Below are 23,328 nucleotides of genomic sequence, written 5' to 3'. Positions count from 1 at the left end.
AGCATCGCAACTACGTCAGCAAACTGAATGGATATGCGCCGGTTCTGTGTGCGCTATCAAAGGCACACACACAGAGTATGGAACTGAATATTACTAGCGTAGCATTTCATTCTCCCCATCACGCCGCATTATAGTGTGCGCTGAAGCCACTGCCGAACTCATATTACACATTTTGCAGGGCTCATTGATTTCGTTTATGACCGCCATTTGGAATGCGATTTTAATCGCATGTACCTCATGGACGAATACAAGGCATATGGTTTGTTTTAATTAGATTTTTAATGAAATACACACTTCAACATTCTGTTTTCATAGAAAATTTGTCCGCAATCAATTGGAAAAAATGTGTATTGTCGAACAGAGGTTTATATATATAATAACTGTGCTACATAACAGCGCCCCATATATACAGAAATATCACAAAGCTCAGTGGTTTCCACAAATACACTCGCTTGCATTTGTGGTGCAGTAAAAAATGGGCGTCAGACTTCCAGTTTTGCATTATTTTGCTTAACTAGAAAGAGTCAATGCACGATCTACTTTTAGATGAAGATTGATTGACGGGTATCATTAAGGGAGGTCAGCGTAATTGAAGACCTGTGTATTTAACTGACTTATTAATCTTTAAAATGCTAGAAATTAGAAGATAAGTACTCCTTATTTGTTGGAATACTTTGTACCAACATTAATATGAGAGTCCAAGTGTTCTTCGACCAAGCTACGGAAAGTTTTTTTTTTGTTTGGGAATGTCACTCACCATAGAGCTTTAGTTTAATCCAAAGAAAATAACATCACAAGAGTTTTCCTTAGAAGTGAACGAACACTTATGGGACCTCATACTTACCTGTATATAAGTACATAAAAACAAGCTGACAAACACAAAGCGGAGTGGAAACTCTTTCCAGAGTTTAACCGATAGTGTAAGCCTAAATATTTTTAAAAGTATTTGCCATATCTGTTCAGCAAAAACTGAGATATATTGGGAACAGATAACATGTGAAGAAATCATATGTTTTTAAGACAAGTAGGCACTGTTAAAATCTTAGCATCTTAAAAGAAAGGTCATTGGAATAACTTTGAGAATAAAACTATGCCATCTCTCACTTATTGAAAAAAGCTTTATATTGAGTCGAATCGAACAAACAACTGGTATAAATACATCCGAATGGCATAATTAAGAGAGCAGCGCACAAAAATAACCAGTAAAATGGCAAACTAAAGGCACTTATTAAATAATTGGGGAGTTTAGAAGCTGATTTTACAATATAAAAAGCCTGAGCTACATTCACATACAAAATAAAGTTTTTTTGGAGTCCTTCGCTCGGATTTAAGATCTGTATACATATAGGGGAATCACTCATAGAAGAGGTCACAAATGATAACCGCCATAGAGGTCAGAAATATGTTATGTTCGTAGCTCGTAAAGGAGCGTTATTGTTATTGACTTGAAAGTGAGGCTTAATTTGTAGAGTCATAAAGAGGAGCTTATTTTTTCTTGATATTAAGGAAAAAATTGAATATTTGGATATAAAATTTTCATGAATCTAATTTTCATTATTGGTTGGTTGGCTGAAAAGGTGGCATCTCAATGGATTTCTTAAGAAACATGGTTTTTTCCACCCCAGCTACTCTATGTCTCTTAAATTGCAGCATTGGGAGTCATAAAATATATTTGTCTCTGCATTCCGCCGAATTTGAAGGTGGGATCTTTTAGCTAGCTGCCCTGTGATGACCCTTATAATGTTACTAAGTTCCATTTTGCCAAAGCGTAAAAGGTTTTTGGCCTGGTGTGCCAGTTCGTCTGCCTTTCCATTGCCTTATATTACTAATGACTGATGATATGATGCCGAGTCACCTATGGAGATTTGAGTTATTACCTATTTGCATGACCTAACGCAGAGTGACTCAGTATTGGACGCTACAGTTAGTGCTAATTGATGCTTAATTGTTTACGGACTTGCTGGTTAGAGCCGAAGTCCACTTGGCACCTTCTGTTATGCGCACAACTTTGACCTAAAAGACTGAATTGTAGTTATTTAGTTTGAAGCTACCTCTTGTGTATGGATTACCACAGAAGAAGCCAGCTTCTGTTCCTATTTCACCCTTTGATTCGTCAGTAATATAAATATACATATGTAGACTTCGCGTTTGGTATTGTTGATCACAGAACCACTGATCCATTCTTCCCTACTGGGGAATGAAACTATTATGATTAATTCCTCATGGAGACCTTTTTCTCGATCGCTTTGTAAATTTAGGTGATCCGAGTTCACTAACGAGGTCTACCTGATTGTTGTGCTTGTAGCAACAGAAAATATTCCTGAAGTAATTTTGAGGCATCGTATCGAGTTGACAGACCTTGGCCGGATAAAATTGCGGGTCCGTTCCGATTACTTAGACGTAGACTGCCGTGGGAACGAGCTGGTCGTGTATTTTGCCTAATACCTACTCATATGTTAATATTAAATACAAATTTATTTAATCGCAACCGATTTTTAAGAACTTCGGCTTTATTGAGCCTAGCCTTGACTTTACAAAATGGCTAGAACTATAGCTGGCGCGTGATTGCAAGTAATAAGCAACCAAGTTATGGTGACAAAAATTAAATTAGTTCGGATTTCTACGACGAAACTCTCCACTACGATAAATTTCTATGACAAGGAGTGTTTATTTGAAGGGTGATATATTAAGAAAATTGGTGCCAGTTGAAATTATATGTCTATAGACAGTTGTGCTTAATGCAGTGATGCATAACTGGTGCTATAATAAACTCTCTTTACTTTCAGAATATTTAGAAAGATTCTAGTTTCTGGAAAAAGTTTTGAAGATTCACTAGTGAGGTCTTGAATGAAAGTTTTACAAAAGGGAACAGTAAAGACTATTATGCTTAACAAAAGCAGAATCCCTGTCTATCAATCAGCTTTGATACGGCAAATATGGAGGTGTTACATAACTAGGCAATCGGCCAACCGACGCTCATATGTACAGCTAGGCCTAAGCTCGTACATTTAAGCCCGTTCGTGCCCGTGAGATCGCATGTCATTGGCGTATTCCGACGTATCTCTGTCATAAACGTACTAATTTTCCGCCAGATGATTGATTTCAACGCATACATATCGCTAACTTTGCGCCGAGCGAAATTCGAGCTGGCGCATTATAATTGCCACCGATTGTTGCTGCAATGCAATTGACACAACTCGGCTCCCCTACTGCAAGCGGCTGGTGTTACAAATTGTTTTTCCAACTTGTCTTCCAGTTTTTTTTTGCGTTTTTGATGCAAAATGCACTTTGATTAGGAAGCGAGAGAGCAAATGAGCTGCAACGAGGCGGCAGTAGCAGCAACAACAGTAAACAATAAACAACAAAATTGGCATTTAGGCGCTACAAGAGTACATAAGTGGATGCTTGTATGTGTGTGTTTACATATATATTGTGTGTGTGTGTGTGTTTGCAGCACAACTCGCCTCGCTGCAACTGGTGATGCTGTGCGAATTCCAACGCCGCTGTGAATCAAAACAAAAACAGAAACAGCTGATCGAGTTGCAAACAGGTTTGCGAGTGCTGACGCGCTTCTCTCGCTCCGACGTTGTGTTAAAAGAAAAAGATGAAATCAAATGAATTTATAAGAAAATAACAAACATTTGAGGCGAGTTTTTTGCGTTGTTGCGATTTTTACATATTTAAGCAGCTGTATGCTTGTTGTTGTACATTGTATGTATGTATGCCTGTATTTCGAGTAGCAACGCAATTATTTGACGCTGAAATTGATGATGTTTTTGACTTCAGCGGATAAGTGGCTATGATACATTTTTGATACGATATTTTCTCAGATTTTTGTTTCATTTCATGCCATTTCACTTCATTTATTTTCAAATAGCAGACACTGAGCGCGCGGTGTACCGGGGGAGAGCTCGCGAGTGCGAGGCTTCAAACGAGTTACATGCATTAGCAAATTGATGCTTCGTTCGTACGATTGAACTGCCACAACGGCGGCGACGTTGGAATATTAAGTGATTGACTGTTGACTCGTAAGTCGAGGTCGCAAGGTGTGCAAATGAACGTTAAGTAGAATTTGAATTTATTTATTGTTTATGTATTATTATTTTAGAGGTTGTCGCCTTGTCGAGGGGTAAAGCGTGTTTAGAGCCCCGAAAAAAGGCATAACTGCCACAATTTATGCTTGGAATGAAAAATAAGAATTACGTGTCTGCTTCTTTTATATTTGATTGAACATATATTTGTATAAAGACAAAAAATTTCATTACATTTGAAAGCAAAATTTATCATTTGGGTCAATATTAGTAATATTTTTTTCCGTAGAGCCTCTATGTTCGACGGTGATTCTCGGAACATATAATATACGGAAAAGAAGGAAAAATGGTACCCTAATCTGCGTAAGACTTGCCAATAAAATACGAAAATTTTTAGATTGAAATATTTCGTTCTCAAAATGGCGGACTTGTGAGAAAGACAGACATTTTTTTATCGATGAAAGTATGTTTAATAAGTTTATAAAAAATTCAATAAAAGCAGAGAACGTATGGGATGTAAAGCAGATTCATCTGGGCGCATTGCTTCCACGCCAAATTAGCCGCGGCCTCCGTGGCCTTGTTGAACTCCAGTTGACCATCTAACTCTAAACAAGCCGGAGTATGTATGGTAGGAATTCTGCCATCTTAGTATGTAGAGTTGACACTCTACAGAAATGGCTGGTGAGTTAGTGACAAGACTGCCACCATCCCGTTAAACTCCGGGCATATCTCAGAGTACGTTCCCTTCCGGTCATCATTCACTTGTTGCGGTAGGTACAAAAGACAATGCCCTCTAGTTGGCTCTGAATACACTGCATTATAAGGGGTCGCGTCAGCCTTCGCTTTGGCCTCATCACTGAGACAACCTTAAGATCCCGAAAGTTAGTCGCCTTACCTTTCCGGGAAGTCGACAGCGGCTCTGAGTTGGGGACCCTTAAAGCATGGAAACTAAAACAAGCTTGAACAATGACATGGGAGGCGAAACAAGTAAGAATCTACCACTTCAAAGGCTCGAAGACTATAAAGCCCTACGGTGGTAAGAATGTTGGACAGGAGGTTGAACAGCATTCTAGCACATTTAAAGTGTTTAAGAGGCTGCTGAGGGAAGTGGATGGAAACAGGGTGGGATCGAGTGATATTCAATCTGTTTTAAGGTGACAGAGGTCGCAGGAGGGACAGCCTCTTTAGATAATAGGCAATATACAGAAGCGGCAGCAACGTGTAGCGAAAACTAACAGGTTCCATTGAATTCGGAGTATTTGGACGGAGGGGGGAAAATTGAACCCTCTTCCATGATGGGTGGAAGTGGATGCTTTATGCGCTGTCTGTATGAAGGTGGTCAGGTGGAGACCCAAGCCACCTCCCAGGTGCAAGAGTGCCGGATGGCACCATAGCCTCCACAGCTGATAAAGTGTGCTGAAGAACGATCGGAATCTCCCTACAAGGAAGCTATCGCAAGGGTTGGGGAGAAAGTTAGACTAGAGGCGGTGGCTAAAGTGGTTCTTCTACTACGCCTTCGACCACGTGTCTGGTTCCCAGATGAACCCTCCACCCCATAGAAAATTGAGGGAATGTTGCGATACTGCAATCCTTCTCTAGCCCCTCACGCCTGGAGAGAACTAAAGAACTATTTCGACAAATGCTGATTCTCCTAAATAAGGAGTCCCACGATCCGCTTAGCGACATCAAGGTGGCCATAAGCGACGATCAAGAAGATGGTTTTGCGGATCCTGCCAAAAGAAGTGATCCACTAGACCGGATGATCCACAGCCTCCAGAAGTTCCGGGAGAGAAGCGATGCTATATCTAAACAGACATGGCAATCCACCCATTCCTTGGCACGAGGTAATTCGTTAGACATTTTGCTCGCTACTGTATATATACAATATACATACGGTATATAAAATGACATATACACACACATATAGATAAGTACATGTGCATTTGGAATTTTCTCCGAACTTTTAATACGCTTTGCATTTGTTCGTGCTTTGCATACATACATATTTATATGCACCTACATTTATACAAACATACACATCTACTGAATCTACATATGCAAGTGGAAAAGTCGTAATTAGCATACCAAATCGCTTCTAGAACGCTAGCAAACAAAGCTCAAAGGTACTTATATAAATGTAGTACACAGGTATTTTACACACACATACACACATAGCTTGTGTGTTGATGAGTACAATTACTGCTGTACGCAAAACAATAGATTTGTGGCCGCGAACGCGCCGTGAATACCCAAGTCACATTGCCGTGCTCATTTCAATGTGCATTTAAAGTGTCACTTCAATTTCCATATTGTCTAGTTCGATACAACGCACTTGCGCGATACACAGCGCGAAGCTCCTACTGTTTTGTGCTACTTTGGGGAAAAAATGCTAATATCACTTATACGAATATATATGTATGTGTGTAGATAGATAGCATGCGAAATTATCACCGGCGGGTTAATGTATGCACAGTGCCGTGCATAAATTAGGCATATCACATGCCAACAGTCCACCGGTTAATATGCCATGGCGCTGTTAAAAAAACTAGATTAGTTACTATATTGAAAAATGTACGCAAATATTTGTAGATATGTATGTATGTTTGACTAGAGCGTCACCGTAGATGCGACGCTGGGTGGTTCAATGGTAAACTAGCGCCGGTTGGCACAACGCAGTGAATCAGCAACAGCAGCAAGTGAGCTTCAGTGTCAGCAACGGCATTGTGAGCATCGCTGCCATAAAATATCTGCTTATAAACATACACACATATGTACATACCAACCTACAAACAAGCTATCATCGATGGCCACTTAAAGTGGATATTCGCATTTCGTCAATTCGCATTTTTCAAGAGTCATCGCTGAGGTATGTATGCACACACAGCTAAAAATATATGTGCATACACATATCCATATATGCATGTGTAGATATTTGTTTGTGTGCCTGTGTAGGTATGCATTTAGGTATATGTGTGTGTTTGCTGGCATTTTTATTGGCGCTGATGCTGTGCTTTTGTTGCTGTTGTTCACGCTTTTGCTTTCGATCGATGAATCGATTCGATATAAAATTGCTTTTAATTGAGTTGCCAATCGAAAAAAGTTCATTTAGCTTATTGTTTTCTACTATTTTGTAGTTTATCACGGACAAACTGTGCATTGAAGCGCAAAGTTTGTCGTTGACATGCATGGAGTACACATAAATTTATATATATTCATTGATTTAGGTACTAATACTCACTAGAACAAGCGCTAGGCAAAGAAGAAATCGAAAAAAAGTTTTGAAAAGTTTATAAAAAATTTTGAAAATACTTATTTTTTCCATATGAAATTAAAAAAAAATTAATAATGGCAAAAATTGAAATTATTAATTATATGTATGACTAAATCATTAAATTAAAAAAAATTAACAGAAAATTAAAACAGCTTACTAATAAAAAAAAACAATAATTAAAAAAATTAAAATTTGAAAAATTCTCCAAAAATTTCAAAATTATAAAAAAAAAATTGAAATATCATACAAAATAATTTAACAAAATTCAATTAAAAAAATTTTAATGAAAAAAATAAAAAAAATATTAATTAAAATAAATGAATTAAAATAATTTAATTTGAAAATTACTAAAAAGACTTACAAATTATAAAAAACAATTAAAGAAAAATTATTAAAAATGAAAAAAATTTAAAATACAAAAAAATATTTAATAAGCAGCTTATAAACAAATTTAAAAATATTTAAAAATTACCAAAAAGTAAAGTTAGAAAAAAAATTTAAATTAAAAAAAATTAACAGAAAATTAAAAAAGTTTAGTTATCAACAAAAAAATAATAATTAAAAAAATTTAATTTAAAAAATACTACAAAACTTTCAAATTATAAAATATGTTTTAAATACTAAACAAAATTAAAATAAAATTAAATGAAAAACAATTAATTTAATTTAAAAAATATTTAAAATGAATTATTAGACAAAAAAACTTTGTTAAAAAATAAAAACAAAAATATATACATACATATATATGTAAATTAAATTTAATTAAAAAAGATTTAATATATGGAAAACTTAATAAAACCACAAAACAACAACAACACAATCGGAAAAAAATTAAAAGAAAGTTAAAGAAAAAATTTTATACAAAATTTAAACACAATTTTAAAATTTATCAGAAACAAAAAACATACAAATATTTTGGAAAAAATTTATTTATTAAAAATTAAAATCAAAAAAATTAAAAAAAAAATTAATTACCAAAAAAATTAATAATTATAAAATCAAAATTTGAAAAATACCACAAAAAAATTTAAAAAATTATAAAAAAGTAAAAATAGAAATTAAAATAATTAAAGTACTAAATAAAAATATTTAAAAAAAAATTAAGAAAAAAATTTAAATTAAAAAAAATTTGAAAAAATATTCAAAAAGTATTATTAACACAGTCAGAGAAAAATTGTTAAAAAGAAAAATAATAAAAAAAATTATATTTGTGCGTTAAAAAAGATAATTATATGCAAAATTTGGATAAAACCCCAAAACAACAACAATACAAACAAAATAACACAAAAAACGCCAATTATTTGAGCAGTCGCTTCGCCTACGCCATTGACAAAACTCCACAGATAATGTTGGGAAATCTATACACAACGTTAGTTAACTCATTGTATGCACCAATTGTTGTATTTTTTACAGAAAGTTGCACAAAAACTTCAGCAAAGAATTAAACACACGACAACGCAAAGTACGCGGGCGCAGCGCGTTTATCACGAGTGCGACACATACAAGATCACAAGAGACACAGACAACAACTTGCATATAAGTAAATATGTCACAGCAACATTGTTGCACTACTATTGCCACAACACACTGCCACAATAATTGCACAATAAATTTAAAATTATTTTCAAAATTAATTAAAAAACAATTTAAGTAAACCAACACTTTTCGTTGAGAATTCGAACTTTGCTGCGCGTTTAATTCAATCAAACGCTGAACGCATCCGCACTTCTAATAAAACAGAGCGCAACGCGTTACAAAAACAATACAGCAAATTGTAGAACAGCACATCCGACACGAATTCGAATTGAAATCTATAACGTACCGCCGTCAAGTACCGTCACTGATGGCGCACTTACATCGATTGCGCATCGAAACCGATCGAACGTATAAACCTGCAATATCCATACGACCATACAAGCTTGCCTAACGACAGACAAACATACATACATACATATATACCTATGTATAAACGGTATAAACATATGTAAGTATGTGTTATACAAATATTCCCCACTGGTATTCACTTATGCCGGTGGTTGTTGGCTTTTGTATTGTCGGCGTTTGTTATTTAGTTTGTTTTGGCGCTGTCGTTGCTTGATTGATGTCGCTGGAGCGCAACGTTAACTACTACGTATGGCGATGTTTTGCTGCGCTCTGGCAATGCCGCTCGCCGTAATTGATCAATGAGCAGACCTCGAAGAGAGCGAGAGTGAGAGCGCATACGAATACTGTCGCAGGTTGATCACATGAATGTTGTTTTGTAGTTGCCAGATGACAAAATTATAATACTTTATAATTTTTGATGGCGGTTAATATTACTTATATAAAAGCTTTAAGGTGAAAATAATTAAATGCCTGGTATAAAGTGTGGGTTAACTTACTTCTTTTGTTGCATTGCGATAATCGTCACGATCACTTGATTTATATTTTACAGTCTGTTTCTTTTGCGAGCGGTAAAATAATACCGAACAATTTTAGGGCTCTTGACAATTTTATGTCGTTGAAAAATATGTTCCAAAGATTGAGGTATTTGAGATTGGGATATTTGAATTTTCGTTTTAACATCTGAAACATAACCAATACTTTCGCGTCCGTTATGAGGCCTTTCATGAAATCACGATCATTTTTAAGGTTATCAGAAAGGCTGTGCTGTTTACAAGATAAAATTTCTTACTAAAATTGAGACTCAGTTTTGAGTTGAATTTTTTGGTGGTCGATGTTTCGGCATCATAGCCATATACCCTTGATTTTTCACTGGTTCTGTCCTCTTTTTTGGAAATCACTAACGTTATTATGGTTATTTCAGAGATTCTGCAAATAATAAGACCGCGGTTCTTATTGAAACCTGAGACTAACTTTGGAGGTAAACTCCGCTGCATACGTTACTATACTTCTCTAATGTTGAGGCGACGATTTCTTTCTCATTTTTTCCAATGCTGCATGATTAGGCTAGTACCGCCCATTGCGAGGGTCCTTACTGCTACCTTAACACTTTTACATAAGATTTACTTAAAGTAAATTCTTCATAATTTTTGTAAGCTTCTTCATCAATTCCTTTATAATTCCAATTTTCATTCCATTATTTTTTATTTAGTGATTTATCGTCAGTTTCTTTTGCACTTTCAATTAAAAAGCACAAGCCACTATTTATTATAAGTTAATTTAATTTTTTTAACCGCTTCTTATAATGCTATTAGCCAATTTCTCAGTTACGAAGCTTCTAATAATTCGATATCCAATGTCTCAGTTACGACGGTTTCGCTTTCGCATCATGTGGCAAGTTCTCCTGCATGCTCTTTATGCAGAAAAAGAATCTTTTCACATTATTTCTCTTAAATTTTGTAAACTTTTTGTTTTGACTCTTCGATCAGCTGCTTGTTGTGGGAGTGTTTAGTGAAGAGTTAACACACAAATGATTACATACACATATATAATATATGTATAAACGTCATTGCGTTTATTAAAATATATGAATCTGCTACATGTATGATGGGATGACACACGTGTGCTGTTGCTGTTGTTGGTATAGGTGAATGTATACATAGATATATGAACTGCAATCAAGTGCTGATATCACTCAATTCACTTTTGTTTAATATGTTTTGTTTTAAGCTATTAGGGTGGGACTATATAATTGAATATTAAGTCTAGTTTTATATTAATACCCTTATTGGAGTCCCCTTATCAAACTACCGAGTTTTCTAATAGCGTTATGTTTCTGAATGTCGTTTAGGCCATTTTTAATATGTCATGACCTGAGTTTTTTTTTCAATGTATTCAGTAATGTTTACAATTTCATCATGGAAAGAGATACGCACGACAAAGTTTACAAATTTTTCAATTTTATCATCAAAATAATCGCTCTCCATTGCAAGTTTTCGTGCGCTTTTGCCAGTTTGTGGTGGTAATAATCATCCACCTCTGCTCGCTATTCGACGAGTTGTGCCAATAAGACAAAGATTTGCTCAAAGGAAAAAAAAATTGCTGCAGTTCAGGCAAGTTTGCTGAAGACCACAAATTGTCGACTCCAAGACGTTCTCAAGTATTGGGACTGCCTCAAACCACAACCTGACGGATTCTGAGAAAGTACTTGGGCTTGCATCCATATAAAAATGTTCTCACGAAAGAACTGATGCCATTGAACCACCGCAAACGTCGTGAATTTACAGATTTTGTCTTGAAACAACGTGAAAAACAAAACGATTTTTTTAAGAAATTCATCTTCACCGATGAGGCTCACTCTCATCTCAATGGCGCAGGAAATAAACAAATCTGTTGATTTTGGTGCGAAGAAAATCCACAAATTATTCATTAGCAACCATTACGTTTACTAAAATTGACAGTTTGACAGTTTGCTGTGGTTTGTGTTCTGTTGAATGGACTGATGGGTTCGTACTTGTTTCAAAATGAAGCTGGAGATACTGTTGCTGGACTATTTTTCCCTGGTTTTATTTGTTGAAAAAGGTTTTTGTTTCATCTCAAGAATTATCATTATACTTTATTCATTTCGAAAAGCGCCAAACAATTTTCTCACTTAAGGATAGTTGTATCCACCTTAAAAAAATCTGCCAAATTCTTGTCTTTTCGAAGTACATAAAATGCATTCGGCGATTTTTACGATGGGTGAAATTGTTAAACAAAGAATTTCTATTAAAATTTCTGGTACCGAAACGCTAAGAATGTTCCTCCATTCGAAAAGGCCTACGGTTATAATTGTTTGTCGCGAGCAAGTGTTTTTGTTTGGTACAAATTATTCAAAGAGGTTCGAGAACGCGTTGATGACGAACCATGTCCAGGACGGCTATAAACATCAAGTGGTGAACAACACGCCAATAAAATAAAGGAATTGGTGCTTAAGAATCGACGGTTAACAGCCAGAGGTCTTACCTGGCAACGTTGCAATATCAGAAGGTTCAGTCGAAAAGTGAAAGCACGATTGGTTCCAAAGCACTAAATTTTTTCAGAAAAGTAGCGTCGGGTTAACGTTTGCGAAACAATGTTTTCCAGCTACCATCATGTCATGAAACTTATTATTATTTGCGATGAGTCTTGGATTGATGCTTACGACCCAGAAACAGACGAACAATCGGCCGAATATTGTGGCAAGGGTGAGTCGAACCCGAAAAACCACGTCAAAGCAGTTCAAAAATGAAGGTCATGTTGAGAGTTTTCTTCGCTTATCGAGGTGCAAAGGCCAAACCGCCAACAGGGAATACCATTTGATTGTTATTTGCGCCCTGCTATAGTAAAAAGAGGCAGGAATTAAGAGACGACAACTCTTGGTTTTCGCACCACGATAATGCACCGTCGCATATAGCATTGATTCTTCGTGAGTTTTTCGCAAAACTCGCAATCACCGTGCTCGCCTGATATATAAATATGTTGCTTCACGTGACTTCTGTCTATTCAGAGAGCACAAACTACCGCTCCGGTGAAAGTCCAAATCGACTTATTTCGAGGATTTGAAAAAAACGTTGGCACAAATGCACTTAGGTAAAGTGGAACTTACTTTGAGGTGAGATTTAGAAAAGTAAATTAAGAATTTTAAAACTATGAACAAAGTCTTACTATTTTTTGCCCAGAGTAGTACATATGTGTACAAGCACTATCCACTATGTATATGTTCTTATTTCTTCTAAGTTGGTTTTATTAATTATCCGCACTTAATTTACGCTAAAATAGCTTTATATGAATTACAACCACCGAACATATGAAAATCACTTATGTTCCACACACATACGTGCACACATACAAATGCATATATTCGGAAATTTGTACGAATTTGCTTATGTAAATATGTGCTTGTGTGCACAGCAAAGATTTGTTAGAGCCAGCACGTCCCGAAAGGCGTCTTCAAATTGCTCATAATTAATTGCCCCCTAACGGAGAACAAATGTTTGCATGCCTCTAATGATTTGCAAGCACCGTTCTTCATTCCCCATTGCCGGCGCAAACGGTGCGCCAGCATAATTTGGCACGCGAACGACACAAGCGCAAGGACGCGGCGCGGCGCGCAGGCAGGCTGGCGACGCTGGCGCGATAGCGGCAAAATTTAAGTGGTGAAGCCGTTATTTAGTGATTGATTTAATGCGCCGACAATTGTTGATTTAAAATTTAATAAAGTCATTCATTAAACATGGCAGCAGGAACTAATTAGCGGGAAAAATAAATAAATATGCTTACAGCGCAACACACACACTCACACATGAGCGCGCACTTGCACACACTCTCAAATATATATGTATGTTTGCGAACGCGTGAATGTACGCATGTGAGTGCGCGCGTATGCAATTGCAGTTGTTGGCAGCCGCGCGGGGTCGCCGGCGACGGCCGCAACGTGTGGCTATGATTTTATATGCTTAATTTGCGCTTATCACGCGTTCAGTTGGCGATTAAGCGCAAAATCAACAGCAACTTTGGCGACGTTGTTTGCCGGCGCGCCGTGCGTCGCGCGCGTGTGGGCGTTTATTTTGAGGGCGTTGCGGTGCAACACAGAGGTGTTATTGCCGACGCGCTGCAGCGAACATGCTGCAATTTTCAATTAATTAAACGTGAAAACTACAACAACAACATGCCGTAAAGTGCGCTGGGGGAAAAAAGCCCCAATAACGTTACAACAACAACAATACAACAACGTGAAAACAGCATTTGTGGCATTTAATTTGCCTGATTAAAATTTGCTTATGCAAAAAAAAGACACGCAAAAAGTTTGCGGCTGCAAAAGGCCAGCAAAAATACAATACCAGTGTGCGTGTGTATGTGTAGATACATAAAACATAGAATAGAGTATATGTTTGTGTTTTTTCATAAAGTTGGCAGTTTGTCAATGCGCACTAAAGCGCTCAACATCCGCATTTAATTTGGTTATTTCGAAAAGTTTTTCGCGAAACGCGCTCAAATATGTAGGAAAATGACATATACACTGCTATATAGCTATGTATATATGTATATACTACATACATATTAACTGCTACTATATATGCAATGATCTATTGAGGTGAAAGCTGTTTTGAAAAGTATAATAACTAAAAACATAGACACTAACCTATATTAATATATGTTTCTAACCACACCGATACACACACACATACAGTCATACCCACACATACACATGCACACCTTAAAAATATGGGTCCCCAAAATCCGCTTGGCGCTACTTAAATGTTTCGTTTATATTCTTCTGGCCGTGAGCGCAAATATATGTGGCAGCTGGTTTGGGCGCGCTAATGCGTGTGATGTCACTGGTGCGATTCACTTTTGGCGCAATTTGAAGTGATATATTAGTATTTAATTTAGCGGTTGACAGCAAGATTTCAGCGTTGATGTTTTCGAAATGTTTACACTTGAAATGCTTATGTATATGTATATTTACATAAGAGTTTAGGTAATCATGTATAAAATCTGTGGTTTACTGTGATGGAATTGAAAAATTTTTCCTACAGATACAGGGTGCTCTAATAGGTGCATAGTTTTAATTTTTTGAGTGTTTAGGTAATTATGTATAAAATCATTGCTTAAGTTTGCTGAAAGTGAGATATTTAAAAAAAAAATACAGGATGCTCTAATAACAAAATTTTAATTTAAAGTATATTTAGGTAATTATGAATAAAATCCTTGGTTAACTTTGATGAAATTGGCTAATTTTTCCTAAAAATACAGGGTGATTTTATAGGTACATAATTTAAATTTTTGGAGTGTTTAGGTAATCATGTATAAAATCATTGATTAACTTTGATGGAATTGACAAATTTTGTCTAAAACCACAGGGTGCTCTAATAGGTACTTAATTTTAATTTAAAGAGCATTTTGGTAACCATGAATAAAATCTTTGGTTAATTTTCATAGAATTGACAAATTTTTCCTATAAATACAGGGTGCTCTTATACGTACATACATAATTTTAATTTATAGATATTACCAAATTTAAGTTATTTTCTTACTAAAAACGGATGTCTATACAGGCGTCTACTTCAAATAATTTGCATTTCATTAACTTTATGCTTGTTGCCCATTTTTTAGTATTTTGTTAGTGTTAAGTGGCAACCTTCTTTCAAAATTAATAAAAACAAATCTTTCTTAATTTTTGATTGGGTTTTCAACATTTCAAATGATTTCGCACACATTTTGAAATTTTTTGAATTTTATTATTTTTTAAGTGGTAACCTCGTTTTCACAATTTCTATAAACTCGTGATTTACTTAATAAATTCTGATATGTTTTAAGAAATTCGTATGTGCTTAAGTGAACACTATTCGCAATATTAACAGTTTTCTACGAAAGGTGGCAACACTTTTCACAAATCATGCAAACTCAAAATTTCTAAAATATTTTGTCATAGATTTAAGTGACCGCTATTTATTCTTATAGATTTTGTAATCAGTCATTAGTTTTCAGTTTCGCTTTTTAGATAGATGGCAACTCTACTGCAATATGTATGTCAATTCAAAACCTTCACATTTCGGCAAGTAGTCCTCAACGCTTTATAATCGGACACATTTTTCAATGTTTTCTGATTTACTTTATAGATAAGTGGCAACCCTATTTGTGCTTTTAAATAATTTATGCATATTATTAATTTTCCCAATGGTTTTCTTACTCGTTCTAAATTTGGCTAATGCTGCAATATTTTCAGTTATATTAAATAAATATGTGGCAACCCTGCTTCAAAATTTTAATAAATTCAAGACTTTCCCATCACTTTCTGTTAAGTTCTGCTATTGCTTTTATGTTTGCAGCTATTTTGCAGTGTTTTAATTTTAATTTCATAGATGGGTGGCAACTCTGTTCGAAACTTTTTATAAACTCAAAACCTTTCTGATAAAATTCTCGAAACGCTTTAAGCTTGAATAAATTTTAAAAAGGTTTACTTCCACTGATAGGTGCAACTCCTCTTTTTCTTACAAAAATGAAGATTTTCGGAATACTTGTAGTCAGATAGCTTATTGCAGCATTTAAGCTCTGCAATTACTACTTTAGACCCATTTCTCGGGCACATTTTAGCTCTGGGAGTAACAGTAACTTCAACACTATCTTCAACCTGAAAAAAAAACTGTAATACTCTCTTCTAACATATTTTTGGCTACCGGTCATTATTGTGTCTATAATTTCGTTAGAGAAGTTCCTAAACCGATTTGATTCCTTTCCGGTTATCGTTTGAGATACAACTCTTCTAAAATATTTCTATATAAAAATTTAAAAGATCTGGACTTACTTTCCATTTAAGATAATTTATTTTATTTACGACCTTCTAGGATCTGTGATAAAGTTTCGTTCTCTGGTTTTGAGGTTATAACCTGATCGTCATACGCTGCTGTCAGAAGATGAAGATAGGGATAATGAAAAATATGTATTTTTATGACTTTTGTGTTCCTGAACACTACCAATGTTGGCCGTGGAGCTTGATCTTAATGTTGACCTTAAATCAACCTTTTGAAGAAGCTTGATTACTTGTATACCCAAGCACTATTCTATATATATATACACAAATTACAGTTATCACATAAAACTTTACGAAGACGCACATTTCCCTTATTTCCCATCAATGCACAGCAATTTCCCAGCCGTCCATTTCGAAGCAGCCGCCGCAAATCCCACATTGCCACTCAATAAAAGCGTAAACATATTTTCCAAAGCGCTCACGTCTGCTTAAATCGTAATTATACACTGACTTACACGTGTTCGGGCACGCATACTTAAACGAATGTGTAATTACATATCTGGCCAGCAGAAGATTCCACACTTTGCGCACGTTTGCCTTGTAAAGGTTATTTTGAAAAAGCGCCGTTAAATAAATATGCAACAACTGCAACAGCAGCGATAACTATTACAATAACAATAATAATAAAAGTGTAGTATTGGGTCCTTGTACTAACGGAAACACACGGAAGAAATAGAAGTTCCGGCTAAAGGAAGTGAGAGAAAACATTGTTGCATAATGATTGTTTTAAATGGGTGCGCAAGGAGTAAGTGTGTTTATACTCGTATATAGTATATAGAGGAGTAGGGTGTATGACGAAGTTTGCACGAGCTTAATGCTTGAGGGGTTTTAAGGTGCTTGGTATTTTTGGTGAGTCTAGAGTTGTTGTTCGAAATGTGTTTTACTTTAAAGGCGCTTGAGTGTCTAACTCAAATATGTTTATGAATTATGTTCGAAATTCAGACAGAGAAGACTGCAAGGAATGTCTAGAGCAAGGAACCAGGGAAACAATGGAGCATCTCTTGCGTACTTGTTCCACATTGACAGGACTACGCTGTAAGAATCTAGGGTCCATACCGTGAGACTTCACTGGAGAAGGTATGGATCGTGAGGCCGCAGAGTCTCCGTCAAGCGTAGGCATCCTAAAAGAGCAACTCTAGCAACTGAAATACATCTGGTATCGCAAAGGACCAAAACTGGTCTATGTGTGGCTCGTGCGATTATCAGGTTAACCTAACCTATGTTCGAGTTTAGATTTGGTTAGGTTATTTTAGTTTATGTTAGACTAAATTTCGATACGGATGTCCTGTGTGTTTTTCGTTTCGATATTTTTTGTATGATAAGCTCTATCTTATCCCAGGTTTCGTTGTACTTTTATGAACCAAATTTATTCCATATGGAGACCATATTTAAAATTTGTTATGCTTGTTTTTTAAGAAATTTTTGGATCGTAAGTGGAATCATATCTAAAAGGAAATATATATGCTTTTCAATCTCAAAAACATTATTTACTTTCTGCTATAATATTAAGATTTTATATGAATTGATTATATATTTTTTATATGAGTTAATACAAAATTATTAGATGACCTAATAAAATTCATAAAATAACAAAAAACAAATATAAATTTTATGAATTTATTTTAATTAACGGCAAAGTTTTTGCCTCGAGTAACCACATTTTTCACCGCGTTCAGGGTTCTATCTCGCTGTGTACGCGGCACTGCGCTAAAAACTGTCTTACATAACGGGTGTTTTCATACTGAACAGACTGCAAAAAATCTATTTACAATATTACAGTCAATAGAGAACGCTATGGAGCCAAGATCAGAGTCAATTTCTGCATTGAATTGGAAAAGATTGACCTGGACAAGCTTTGGTTTCCACAAGACAGCGCTACTTGCCATATATACAACGAAGCAAACAATCTATTGAAGGAAACTTTTGGAGAACGTGTTAAGTCGCATTATGGGTTTGCAGCGTAGGATCCAAGATCATGCGATTTTGCAGCGCTGGGCTATTTACTGTGAGGTCATCTGAAGTCGCTAGTCCAAGCAGATAAGCTCGAGATAACTGACGTATTAGAAGAGAATATTCGGCACGTTCTTGCTGGCATGCGACAAAAGGTGGTTGAAAATTGCGCCTCAAGGCTGGAATTTATTTGAGTCAGCAGGGGCGGTCACTGACCCGAAACATGATGGTAAACCTTTAACTTTATAACAAAAATAAATTCTTTGCCAGAACATTAAATTAGTTGGGTACTATTCTTTTCTTGCAAACACATGTCTAGAAAAAATACCCTTTATATATTATATATATACAAGAGTGGTCATTTACGTGCAAACTTTCGTTCAACAACCGTTAGTGTGGTTAACTACAGCAATGTGGCACAAACTGCTCCTGCAAATATTATAGTTGCATTGACTTTAGTGTTGCTTCAACTCTCTCGTGTTTCACTAACGGCGCTTGTTGGCCACTGTGGAGTATACGCGACATCGCAACAAATATGGTAGTATTCACTGTTGTAAAGTTGCTGGTCAATAACAATATTGGCTCGCCAGTTAGCTCAGCTGCGCGATACTTGCAAACATCGGATGAGTGGCGCTTGAAAATATATACAGACAGATTTTTCTAAATCCTTGTATATAGTACAAAACCATATGTGTAGTTGGTATGTAAAAGCGTACTCTTCTTGTAGCAGAAGACAACATGCAAGATTGTAAAAGATAAGCACTTGGTCCCGCTTTGTATGCTAGCAACTCTATGCTTTTTCTGTAACAAGTGTATGCGAGGGTGTCTATTGTTTAACTTGTTAGTGTTAATGTACGTACGTACATATGAGAGCATTTATATGTACACTGTGCATTGATATAAACCCTTTTATAAGTGGATACTGCAAGGAATGAATTTACTGGAGGTCTAAAACAGTTCATCCAAAAGTCCTTTTGATATGGCACATTTTCGAGCAAGACGCGTTTCATACCCAAAATATCCACCAAAATGTCTTGCCATCTCTCTAAAACTTGCATGATGATTTGCAAAAGTGAAGGATTCAACTTTTTAATAACTTCATCAGTTGAAGAGGTCGAAGAGGATCGTTCAGAGCAAGGTATGTCTTCAACGATCTCTCGACCGTCTTTGAAGGCTTTGTACCATTCGTAGGCTTGTGTTTTTGATAAAACTGAGTCAATTTCAGAGGAGTTCGGCAAGCGCCAGGCAACCACTAGAACTGGCGTGGCCTGAAGGCCCTTTTGGCCTAAATTATATAACAGGAGGCGCTTTCAATTAAGTAGGACTTTCCCTACTTGTTGAAGTTTTAACTAGTCATTGCCCTTTCGCAGTGTTTCCAGATGCCAGTTATGCTGTTTGGAAGAAGACGACATACATAGAAGCTCTGAATACATCCTTTTTGATGGCCGCGACAATGCGAGGTCAAACCTAAACCACTTCGACATCCAGGAGAACAAGTGGGAATAGAAGTAAAACGCAATGGAAGATTTGTGACCAAATTCTATGAGAGGAATTTATGGCTTTAGAAAGAACTGTATATAGCAGTCCAAGTGCAATCCTCACGTTGAGTATCAGCCATAAAATTCAATCATACCTATCCTGGGGAAAAGAAAATCCAACTATTCGAGATGGTTGAAATGACTTCATATGACCGAAAAGTGACTGATAGGAACGGTACTCGATCAAACACAATCACAGGGCTATACTTTTAAAACAAAATAAAGTCAGCGACATCTTTGTCAAGCTTTCAGTTTCTACAAAAAAATTCCCTGAACGTCTGTTATTAAAATGAGCTGCGTGGAGAGAAAATTCATTTCTCCAGATTTGGCTGTCCCTAACTTTTTTTAAGTGATATTTAAAAAGTAAAATAGTACATTAGTAAACTTCGCACCATTGAGAAGCTCAAGAGAGACATTCGTGCTGAACTTATCGTTGTTTGAGGTGGTCTAAAAACTAATAGGCACCTCAGGAAATGAAAAATTAATTTTGGTGCGACCAATTAAGTAGACTAGCAATACAACAAAAATCCTCTAGAATGCACTACTTCCAATTGTTTTTATCTTTAGCTTTGTGTGTAGGCGAGTGCGTCTGGCTGCTGTTTCACTACTCAAACACATACTACTTATCGAAAATATATCCTTGAACGCAGCGCATTGTATCCCTATATAGACATCCTTATCAAAATATGTTACTACTTGTACGTGGCCGTTTTCATGGCAGCGCATACTTTCGAACTTATTGCAACTCGTTGACTACTGCAGTTGTTGTTGCTTTTGTTGTTTGTGTTAGTCTTTGGCATGCGGCATATCAGTGATACTTGGGAATGTTTATTGGAATCGTTTCGCAGATAAACACGAATTCAAGGCTTGAGCTGCGAAATTGCCGAACATTTCGCAAAGGCGGCAGGCAAAACCGGTTTATTGCTAAGAAATGATATTGAATTTTCACTCGTTTTGACTGTTACGACTGTGAAATATTTCGGCATATTTTAACGAGCTTTTAAATACACACACACACAGATGCATGCATGAGCAGCAAATGCGAAAAATGGAGAATAATTTCGAACAGTTGCAACGGTTGGTATGAAAAAGTACTAGCAACATATGTACATATATACACATACATATGGGTATGTAATTATGATTTGACTTCTTTCTGGAATTTTACAATTAGTGTTAGCTTTGAATTAACGGTAATTAAGTTTTTTACACCGATATATGCATGCGACTTGGAGGGTTTTCGCTGGCAACTGCTCTATTTAAACTATTCTCCCAACTGACTTATCCTGGCTACAGTGAACAGACCCTTGAAAAGATGCATAAACCAGCTCAAATTGGACTTTGAGTGAAAGCTTAAGGCTCTGACATAGTGCGATCAAGTGCTCTGCTTAACAGCGTGCTATAGCTGATCTAATGATCGCCCTTGAACTGCTAAATGCAGTCCTTTGTGTAGCCGGCCCTATATCTAAGTCAGCAAAAGCATTGTGGCCAGTCAGTACAAATTTGCTTTAACGTTTATTTTGTATTTCCACTAGCTCGGTGGGACATTGGAGAGTATGAGCTCCCAAGTGTTTAAGCCTTTATCCCAAAAACCCGGGCAATTGAGAGGGTTCGAGATCCTTTCATCTAGTATCATGTTATATAGCTTCTGCAGCTGACTTTCAGTAGGATTCTCAAAGTAGATACGCTGACCTGCTTTTATAAAACACACCCACAGTTGGAATCAGGTTAACCTTACTGAGGGTAAAGAGCTCCCAGGGTGCCTTACCATCGCTATAGGGTCGAGAAGATCTTGCGACAGCACATGAACCGATAGTAGCCCTGCGCTGGACAAGCTCACGCGAAGCCGAGCTATCTAGAAGTATAAATCACGATGAAAGTGAAGTACCGTTCCGTTACCTTACCACTGCTAACGGAGCTAGAGTGCCTTTCCTTGCCAGCTCGCCAGCTTTATGATTTTGCTGTGGGCTGACACCCAAACTAGTCTTATCACAAAGTAACTCGATGTCATTGATAACGAGGTAAGGCAATACGCCTTGAATGCTCATTTTATGAGCTCAAACTTGTGTTTGATATGTAGAAAGCGACCTGCATAAATATATCATTGCAAATGCCTACATATATAATGCCATGTAAGATCCCTATAAACGAACAGACTATTAACTCCCAACACTTAATGGAAAGGGTCTGTATAAAAGGAAAACTGGCGATGAACTATATTCTTGGAGAGGTAATCCATCACCATAAAACATATTTCAAACACGAACTATAGCGATATATTTCAACAATCGTGGACAGTCACGACAAGCGGGCTTTCACAACGAGACTTCCAGCAACAAATTAATGAAACAGACCTCGTTGGATATGAAAGAGAGTTTGTTTCAGTTTAAAAAAGTAAATCAAGATATAGTATGTGGCTCTTTGTTGGCTAAAGAGAGATATCATTATGCTTATAAGGTATGGAAAATATGATTCCAGAGGGTTTAACAGCAGATCTAATAGTTATTTACTGGCAGTCAAGATAAGTATTCTTCTAAATACAATTTAATATGTGTTTTCAAAAACAATAGGAACGTGCAGCAGCTGCAACAGCAATAAAGAGGCGTAAAAGTTTTACATAGTAGACACGCCCTCTCTGAGGGCACAATAGACTTTAGGTCGCGGTGCAATTCTCATTTACTTATCTATCTCTCTCTCTCTCTCTCTCTCTCTCTCTCTTATCTTCTTCTAAATGCAGTGTCGTTAGTTTTTCAGCTCTGTCTGTGTGTTCATATCATACCGCATGGAGACAAATTTTCATGTGATTAATACAATTGAGTAAGAATCCTTTTGGCAAGAAAAAAGTTAGTGAATAAGAGAAACAGAAACATGACATGAGTGTCATGAAGAAGTGAGTCTTGAAAAGAAAGAAATAATATACAATAACCATCGATCATATATCTTCATTTTTGATAAAGAAAAGTCCTCAAATAGCATTTTGCTTATGCTTTTATCTTTAATACTTCGATATTGTGGACAATTAGTTTATATGACAATACCTTTTTTCCTTTATCACCAAAACATTTTAACAATTTTAGGAACTTTTATAGTATTGACAAATACAAAAGGCACAATCATCTTTACCATCTAGTCGATTTTTTAATAATATAAGCAAATAAGATAATAACTATAAGAGATGATCTATGGTAAATCTTTCCAGAGAACAATCATAGTGCAACAGTTTTTCACACCTTCAATTTTTTTGTATAATTTAAGATTTAAATAAACAGTTGAAATTGATCCCAACCATAACTCAGTACTTAATACTTTGATCTCTTTAGA

General features: G+C 36.1%; 1 protein-coding gene across 6 annotated transcripts in view; it reads right to left on the bottom strand.

The window, feature by feature from the left end:
• Positions 1-23,328, bottom strand: part of LOC126767269 (CUGBP Elav-like family member 2) — a 186,200-nt gene that overhangs the window by 102,116 nt on the left and 60,756 nt on the right. The window contains exon 1 of one of the 6 annotated variants that reach the window (XM_050484835.1): positions 8,963-9,164. The exons of the other annotated variants lie outside the window; for them this stretch is intronic. The gene's annotated coding sequence lies outside the window, so the exon portion shown is untranslated. Of the gene's footprint in view, positions 1-8,962; positions 9,165-23,328 lie in introns of those variants that run through there. 6 annotated transcript variants of the gene reach the window in all.

This window comes from Bactrocera neohumeralis, unplaced genomic scaffold (assembly GCF_024586455.1).
Source record: "Bactrocera neohumeralis isolate Rockhampton unplaced genomic scaffold, APGP_CSIRO_Bneo_wtdbg2-racon-allhic-juicebox.fasta_v2 ctg49_3, whole genome shotgun sequence".
Lineage (NCBI taxonomy): Eukaryota > Metazoa > Arthropoda > Insecta > Diptera > Tephritidae > Bactrocera > Bactrocera neohumeralis.
This window is presented reverse-complemented; position numbering and strand designations above follow the sequence as displayed.